This window comes from Salvelinus sp. IW2-2015, linkage group LG16 (genome assembly GCF_002910315.2).
Source record: "Salvelinus sp. IW2-2015 linkage group LG16, ASM291031v2, whole genome shotgun sequence".
NCBI lineage: Eukaryota > Metazoa > Chordata > Actinopteri > Salmoniformes > Salmonidae > Salvelinus > Salvelinus sp. IW2-2015.
The window spans coordinates 13,647,549-13,656,050 of record NC_036856.1 but is presented as its reverse complement, the minus strand read 5'-3'; the positions used below and the strand labels follow the sequence as shown (position 1 = coordinate 13,656,050).

The following is an 8,502-nucleotide window of genomic DNA, read 5'->3' as shown; positions in this document are numbered from 1 at the left end:
ACACACACACACACACACACACACACACACACACACACACACAGTATTAAAGTCAGTCACAGAGTGCCCATACACAGATCTGATGTCTGATGTTTGAGTATGTTTGCAGCCACTGTGATTACAAGTGATCACCATGACTTCTTATGGTTGTAGCATGTTTTCCACAAACCACTGAACTGCAATGCACAAATGTCATGTGTTTTGCAAATGTGTAGAATTTCCCTACATTGTGATTTCACTGGTCCCAGTTAGTTATCCATTAGAAGCATGACATATGGCTTGCATTATGTTAGCAACTATGCATGTTCAGGAATCAACATGAATACTTTCAATTTCCAGCACTGTAGAAGAAACAAATATGGATTGGCTTTGATTATTACTTAAAAGCTGATCATATACAGTGGCTCGGAGAAATATAGAGAGAAATACATGGTTAAAGTGGTTTACAAAGTTATTTTTATTCAGTATATGAACACATATTTGTATTCCTTAAAATCCATCACAGCTCTGCGTCCACAGTAACTTCAAGTAAGGGGGTCACTAATGGAAAATCTTAATTGCACACTGCTTGGGTCCCCTCGCGAGGAAAGGAGAGAGGATGCGAGGAGTTGGCAGTTGAGATTCTCCCATTGACCCCAAAAACTATTCCTGTCCATGACATCATCACTCTGCATCAGCAATGGAATGGGCTGGCTTGTTAAGCAGCTGTGGGTAAAAGTTTCCTGTAGACACAGATCTAGGACCAGCTTACTCTCCTCAAATCCTAACCTTAACAGGTAAAACATACACAAAACTATCCATAATATTGTTAGTTACCGTATTGATGACTGAGGCAAAGCGGTGAGGTGGAAGGATGGCGAGGGAATTAAAGATACCTGCCGAGGGAGGGTGGTGGCTTGGAGGAAGAGGAGGGGGAGAGGAAGCGGGCGGAGGGGCTGGGGTGGTAGGTGACGTCCTGGGTGCGGGCGATGTACTGGATGAGGTCCATGTGGTGGGCGTCGTTATCCTCCTGGTCCATGCTCTCGCTGGCGGCGCGCTGCCGCTGGAACTGCCTCCTCTTAGGGGACCCTGACACACAGGACGAAGCAGGGCAAACATTAGTCCACAGAGAGACATGGGATGTTGGCACCAACATTCACCATGGTATATCAAGTTTCAAGTTGTATTAGGTGTATGATTGGGATACACATGGTAAACACCATCCAACGAAATGCTTACTTGCAGGTTCCTTCAACAATAAGAAATAATAAAAGATAAGAATATGAATAAAGTAAATGGCTCAGTAGAATACAATAAATATTTTAGCATAAGTCTAATACAGGAAGGAACAATTTATAGTCCAAWATTTACACGTTTGTTTTGGGGAAAGGGGAACTGGGGGCAAGTGTTTAAATTGTGCAGTATTTAGAAATCATAATAAGAGTCTGTTAGCAGCAGTTGTGTTGTGTGTAGCATGAATACAGTGCCTTCAGAACATACTCATACCCCCGGACTTATTCCACATTTTGTTATGTTACAGCCTGAATTCAAAATGGATTAAATATAATTTGTTTTACTCATCTACACACAAAACCCGATAATGACAAAATTTAAACTTGTTTTTGACATTCTTGCACATTTATTGACAATGAAATACAGAAATATCTTTATGGGTAAGTCTCTCAGAGCTTTGCACAACTGGATTGTACAATATTTGCCCATCATTCTTTTCAAAATTCTTCAAACTGTCAAATTGACCACTGATTCACTGTCTTCTTGGTAAGCAACTCCAGCGTAGATTTGGCCTTGTGTTTTAGGTTATTGTTCTGCTGAAAGGTGAAATAATCTCCCAGTGCCTGGTGGAAAGCCAACTGAACAAGGTTTTCCTCTAGGATTTTGCCTGTGTTAAGCTCCATTACGTTTATCCTGAAAAACTCCACAGTCCTTAAAGTTTACAAGCATACCCATAACATGATGAAGCCACTACTATGCTTGAAAATATGGAGAGTGGGACTAAGTAATGTGTTGTATTGGATTTGCCCCAAACATATAGGTGAGCTACAAATGTATTGGAACAGTGACACATTTGTTGTTTTGGTTCTGTCCTCCAGCACTTTGGATTTGAAATGATACAATGACTAGGGGTTAAAGTGCAGACTGACAGCTTTATTTTAAGGGTATTTTCATCCATATCGGGTGAACCGTTTAAAAATTATAGCACTGTTTGTACATAGTCCCCACATTTTAGTGGACCAAAATGTWAAAAAAAAAATACTTGTGTATAACCTAGCATGCAATGATTACATTAAGCTTGTAACTCTACAAACTTGTTGGATGCAATAGAAATTAAAATGGTAAATAATGTAGTGTCAATTTTATTGTAAATGAGAATAGAATATCTTTCTAAACACTTCCACATTAATGTGGATGCTACCATGATTACGCATAGTCCTGAATGAATCGTGAATAATGATGAGTGACGAAGTTAGATGCACAAATATCATACCCCCCCAGAAATGCTAACCTCCCCTGTTATTGTAATGGTGAGAGGTTAGCATGTCTTATCTGCTTATGTACTGTACCAGTCAGCTGAAGAGATACCAGTAGGCATTGAGATACACTACATCACCAAAAGTATGTGGACACCTGCTCGTCTAACATCTCATTTCAAAATCATGGGCATTAATATGAAGTTGGGAAAGCTTTCCACTAGATGTTGGAACATTGCTGCAAGGATTTGCTTCCCTTCAGCCACAAGAGCATTAGTGAGGTCGGGCACTGATGTTGGGCAATTAGGCCTGGCTCGCAGTCGGCGTTCCAATTCAGCCCAAAGGTGTTTGATGGAGTTAAGGTCAGGGCTCTGTGCAGCCCAGTCAAATTCTTCCACACCGATCTTGACAAACCATTTCTGTATGGACCTCGCTTTGTGCACGGGGGCATAGTCATGCTGAACAGGAAAGGGCCTTCCCCAAACTGTTGCCACAAAGTTGGAAGCACAGAATCATCTACAATGTAATTGTATGCTGTAGCGTTAAGATTTCCCTTCACTGGAACTTAAGGGCCTAGCCCAAATCATGAAAAACAGCCTCAGACCATTATTCCTCCTCCACCAAACAAGCACTTCATAAAATGTCATGTACTCAACACCATTCTGTCTGCTTGAGCAATTATTTATCGATCATTAGAATAATCTGTGTGTGAATGAATACTAGGAAAACACTGCAAATTTGTCTAATAGGAACTCTGGTTTTTGTTGGAAAAAGTGTGCTAGTGCTTTAACTGTAACTTAGCACTATGCATTGGGGCAGGTAGCATTCTCCTGGCATCTGCCAAACCCAGATTCATTCGTCAGACTGCCAGATGGTGAAGCGTGATTCATCACTCCAGAGAACGCGTTTCCACTGCTCCAGAGTCCAATGGCGGTGAGCTTTACACCATTCCAGCTGGCATTGCGCATGGTGATCTTAGGCTTGTGTGCGGATGCTCGGCCATGGAAACTCATTTCACGAAGCTCCCGCTATACGCTTTCGGCGGCCCCGTTCTGTGCGCCTACAACTTCGCGGCTGAGCCGTTTTTCCTCCTAGATGTTTCCACTTCACAATAACAGCACTTACAGTTGATTGGGGCAGCACTAGCAGGGCAGAACTTTGACAAACTGACATGTTGGAAAGGTGGCATCCTATGACAGTGCTAAGTTGAAAGTCACTGAGCTCTTCAGTAAAGCCATTCTACTGCCAATGTTTGTCTATGGAGATTGCATGGCTTTGTGAACAATTTTATATACCTGTCAGCAACGGGTGTGATTGAATCGCCAAATCCACTAATTTGAAGCAGTGTCCACATACTTTTGTATATATAGTCTATTTGGGGGGTGTTGGAACTGTGTGCTCTGTTGTTAGCTGTGTAGGGGGAGCAGGAGGGGGAGCAGTATTTGTGTGTTTGTGAGGATAGCTGTGGGGAGGCTTCAGTTAGGCTCACAATGCCTTGGAAGAGAAGAGTCCTGCGTCATAAAGCCATCTGTCAGAGGGTGTGTGTGTGTGTGTGTGTGTGTGTGTGTGTGTGTGTGTGTGTGTGTTCGTGTGTTCGTGTGTGTGTGTGTTCGTGTGTGTGTGTGTGTGTGTAGTGTACACAATGCGCCTTGGCAGTTAAGTGAAGCCTCTTGCAGTTGGACCTCATTCTTAAGAAGCATTGTCTTTAAAATAGAATTTGTACACTAAATTTGAGTACAAAGAACCATTTAAATGAGGCCGATGCTCCATCTATCATTCTGTACATACAGTAAGCCTGAAACATACTACACATAAATATTAATAAGAAGTCTGTTCTACCTCTCGTGTCCAGACTAGAAGCCCGCTGGCTGCTGTCCAGCTTCCACTTCTTGATCTTGAAGTATGGGCTGGCACCCTCTAGGCTGGCATGGCGCCTCAGCTTGGTGAAGAACTGCAGGACCGGGCCCTGCCCCACTCCCGCGCTAGGGGACGCACCCGCCACAGACGTCACCGACGCCCCCTCACTCAAAGACGGACTGCCCCCATTCCTGGAGCAAGAAACCATCACCTCAATCTGGGGGAGAGAGAGGGAAAGGGGAAACCTAGTCAGTTGCACAACTGAATGCATTCAACCGAAATGGGTATTCCGCATTTAACTCAACCCCTCTGAATCAGAGAGGTGCGGGGGGCTGCCTTAAATTGACATCCARATCAAGGAGGGGATATAAGGGAATTGTCCATATTGTATGGGCAATAACGTTTTTGTAATTGTAATATGAAAGGTACTCAACACCTTAAAGAAAACATTGAAGTTGATATAAAAATGAGTTTTTATTTGCTCGCTCTCTCCTCCCAAAGTTAAGAAACAACAAAAATGTGAACATTTGCCATACAACAGTTAACTTTCTCCTATCTACCACGGAGAAGGAAGTGGGGCCGGTGAACAGCCAGGAGCGATGAAGAGATGTGGGGAGCAGTGGTGTCTGTAATCGTCCCCGAACAAGGCCTTTCCAGAGTCTCTCCCTTGTTTACCCATCATCCTCCACCACTGTGGATGCACATGCGTTACTCCTCCTCTAACGGTTCAGAGGCTTCATGATGACCTCTAGGCTCCAACGTTTCCAGACCAATTAATACTTGTGATTAGCGGCTAACTGTATTCCATGGTTAAATTAGGATTTTAATTTAAACGTTAGGGTTTACATCCAACCCAATAATACGGTCATTCAATACTCGGCCCTACCATACGTACAGTGCCTTCAGAAAGTATTCATACCCCTTGACTTATTCCACATATTGGTGTGTTACAGCCTTGAATTCAAAATTTTACCCCTCTACACACTATACCCCATAATGACAAAGTGAAAACATATTTTAGGAATCGTTTGCAAATGTATTTAAAATTAATTTACTAATACTAATTTACGTAAGTATTCACACCCCTGAGTCAATACTTTGAAGAAGCACCTAATTCTGAAGGTCTATCAAATTGGTTGTTGATCATTTCTTGACAACCATTTTCAGGTCTTGCCATAGATTTTCAAGAAGTGTCAGACCCTTTTCCAGTACATGACACACTGACGTCACACACAGATGTGCACAACTCTTTGCGGGAGTAAAAAAGCCATAGCCATCTGCGCCCATTCAACATAGCCTAGATTTACGTTTTTTAAATTCTAAACAATATACCTTTTTTAGGGTTCTCATAAACTTACAATTAGGTTTTTATTCCATCTTGAACAGTCACTAAGATTATACACTACCGGTCAAAAGTTTTAGAACATCTACTCATTCAAGGGTTTTTCTTTATTTTTACTATTTTCTACATTGTAGAATAATAGTGAAGACATCAAAACTATGAAATAAACACWWATGGYATCATGTAGTAACCKAAAAAAACTTTAACAAATCCAAATATGTTTTATATTTGAGATTCTTCAAATATCCTCCATTTGCCTTGATGACAGCTCTGCACACTCTTGGCATTCTCTCAACTAGCTTCATGAGGTAGTCACCTGGAATGCTTTTCCAACAGTCTTGAAGGAGTTCCCACATATGCTGAGCACTTGTTGGTTACTTTTCCTTCACTCTGCGGTCCGACTCATCCCAAACCATTTCAATTGGGTTGAGGTCGGGGGATTGTGGAGGCCAGGTCATCTGATGCAGCACTCCATCACTCTCCTTCTTGGTAAAATAGCCCTTACACAGCCTGGAGGTGTGTTTTGGGTCATTGTCCTGAAAAACAAATGATCGTCCCACTAAGCGCAAACCAGATGAGATGGTGTATCGCTGCAGAATGCTGTGGTAGCCATGCTGGTTAAATGTGCCTTGAATTCTAAATAAATCACATACAATGTTACCAACAAAGCACCCCCACACCATAACATCTGCTCCATGCTTTACGGTGGGAAAAACACATGCGGAGACCATCCGTTCACACATACCGCGTCTCACAAAGACATTGCGATTGGAACCAAAAATCTCAAAATTGGACTCATCAGACCAAAGGACAGATTTCCACCGGTCTAATATTCATTGCTCGTGTTTCTTGGCTCAAGCAAGTCTCTTCTTATTATTGGTGTCCTTTAGTAGTGGTTTCTTTGCAGAAATTTGACCATGAAGGAGAGATTCACACAGTCTACTCTGAACAGTTGATGTTGAGATGTGTCTGTTACTTGAACTCTGTGAAGCATTTATTTGGGCTGCAATTTCTGAGGCTGGTAACTCTAATGAACTTATCTTCTGCAGCAGAGGTAACTCTGGGTCTTCCATTCCTGTGGCGGTCCTCATGAGAGCCAGTTTCATCATAGCGCTTGATGGTTTTTGTGACTGCACTTGAAGACACTTTCAAAGTTCTTTACATTTTCTGTACTGACTGACCTTCATGTCTTAAAGTAATGATGCTGTGGTTTCTCTTTGCTTATTTGAGCTGTTCTTACCATAACATGGACTTGGTGTTTTACGAAATAGGGCTATCTTCTGTATACCCCCCTACCTTGTCACAAGACAACTGATTGGCTCAAATGCATTAAGAAGGAAAGAAATTTGACAAATGAACTTTTAAGAAGGCACACCTGTTAATTGAAATGCATTCCAGGTGAATACCTCATGAAGCTGGTTGAGAGAATGCCAAGAGTGTGCAAACCTGTCATCAAGGCAAAGGGTGGTTATTGGAAGAATCTCAAATATAAAATATATTTTGATATGTTTAACACTTTTTTGGTTACTACAGGATTCCATATGTGTTATTTCATAGTTTTGATGTCTTCACTATTATTCTACAATGTAGAAAATAGTAAAAATAAGAAACCTTGAATGAGTAGGTGTTCTAAAACTTTTGACCAGCAGTGTATTTGATTGTGATCTTTGCAAAATAACTATTTTGGATGCAGCAGTTGTTAGCTAGAATGCTAACTCTCATTGATATAGGATGTAGCAAAAGCTAGGCAAAGAGCCATTTTACTGGTTGAAATTGATGTTTTTTTAAGAATAATGCAATTGATTTGATGATGACAAACATTATATTAAGCAGAACATTCATACCAGCCTTACAATCCAATTATAATCCAAAAGTTGTTGCTTATGAGTGCACATCACACATGTAAATAGAGACTTTTTTTATGGTGTCCTATAATGAACTCATTCTTGTTCTGCCATCAACTTACGCGCATCGCCCTCGTGTGGCAATGTTTGCCAACACAGAAAGGGTCTATTAGGTTAGTATTGTGGGGTAACTACAATGCTGTTGATTCCTCCTCAGTTATCTCCTATCACAGGCATTAAACTTTGTAACTGTTTAAAGTCACCATTGGCCCCATGGTGAAATCTCTGAGCAGTTTCCTTCCTCTTCGGCAACTGAGTTAGAAAGGACGCCTGTATTTTTGTAGAGACTGGGTATATTGATACACCATCCAAAGTGTAATTAATAACTTCAATGTTCAAAGGGATATTCAATGTCGGCTTTATATATTTTTACCCATCAACCAATAGGTGCCCTTCTTAGCGAGGCATTGGAAAACCCTGGTCTTTGTGGTTGAATCTGTGTTTGAATTCACTGATAAACTGAGGGACCTCACAGATGAGATGTTTCGCGTACAGAGATGAGGTAGTCATTAAACACTATTATTGCACACTAAGTGAGTCCAAACAACTTGTTATGTGACTTGTTTACTCCTGAACTTATTTAGGCGTTGAATACTTAAAAAAAAAAATCTAAATCCACTTTGACATTATGGAGTATTGTGTGTGTAGGCCGGTGATAAAAAAAATTATTTTTAATACATAAAAAATTTAGGCTGTAACACAACAAAATGTGTCAAGGGGGTGAATACTTTCTGAAGTCACACACTTTGTATGTGATGATGAGGGATTAACTGAGTCGCTTAACGTAGTGTTTAATACTGTAGATAACATTTGATTGATTGGTTCGTTAGTGGGTTGATAGATAGATAGATAGATAGATAGATAGATAGATAGATAGATAGATAGATAGATAGATAGATAGATAGATAGATAGATAGATAGATAGATAGAT

At 40.9% G+C, this 8,502-nt stretch overlaps 1 pseudogene; it reads right to left on the bottom strand.

Moving 5' to 3' along the window:
* Positions 1–8,502, bottom strand: part of LOC111975932 (uncharacterized) — a 63,173-nt pseudogene that overhangs the window by 9,148 nt on the left and 45,523 nt on the right.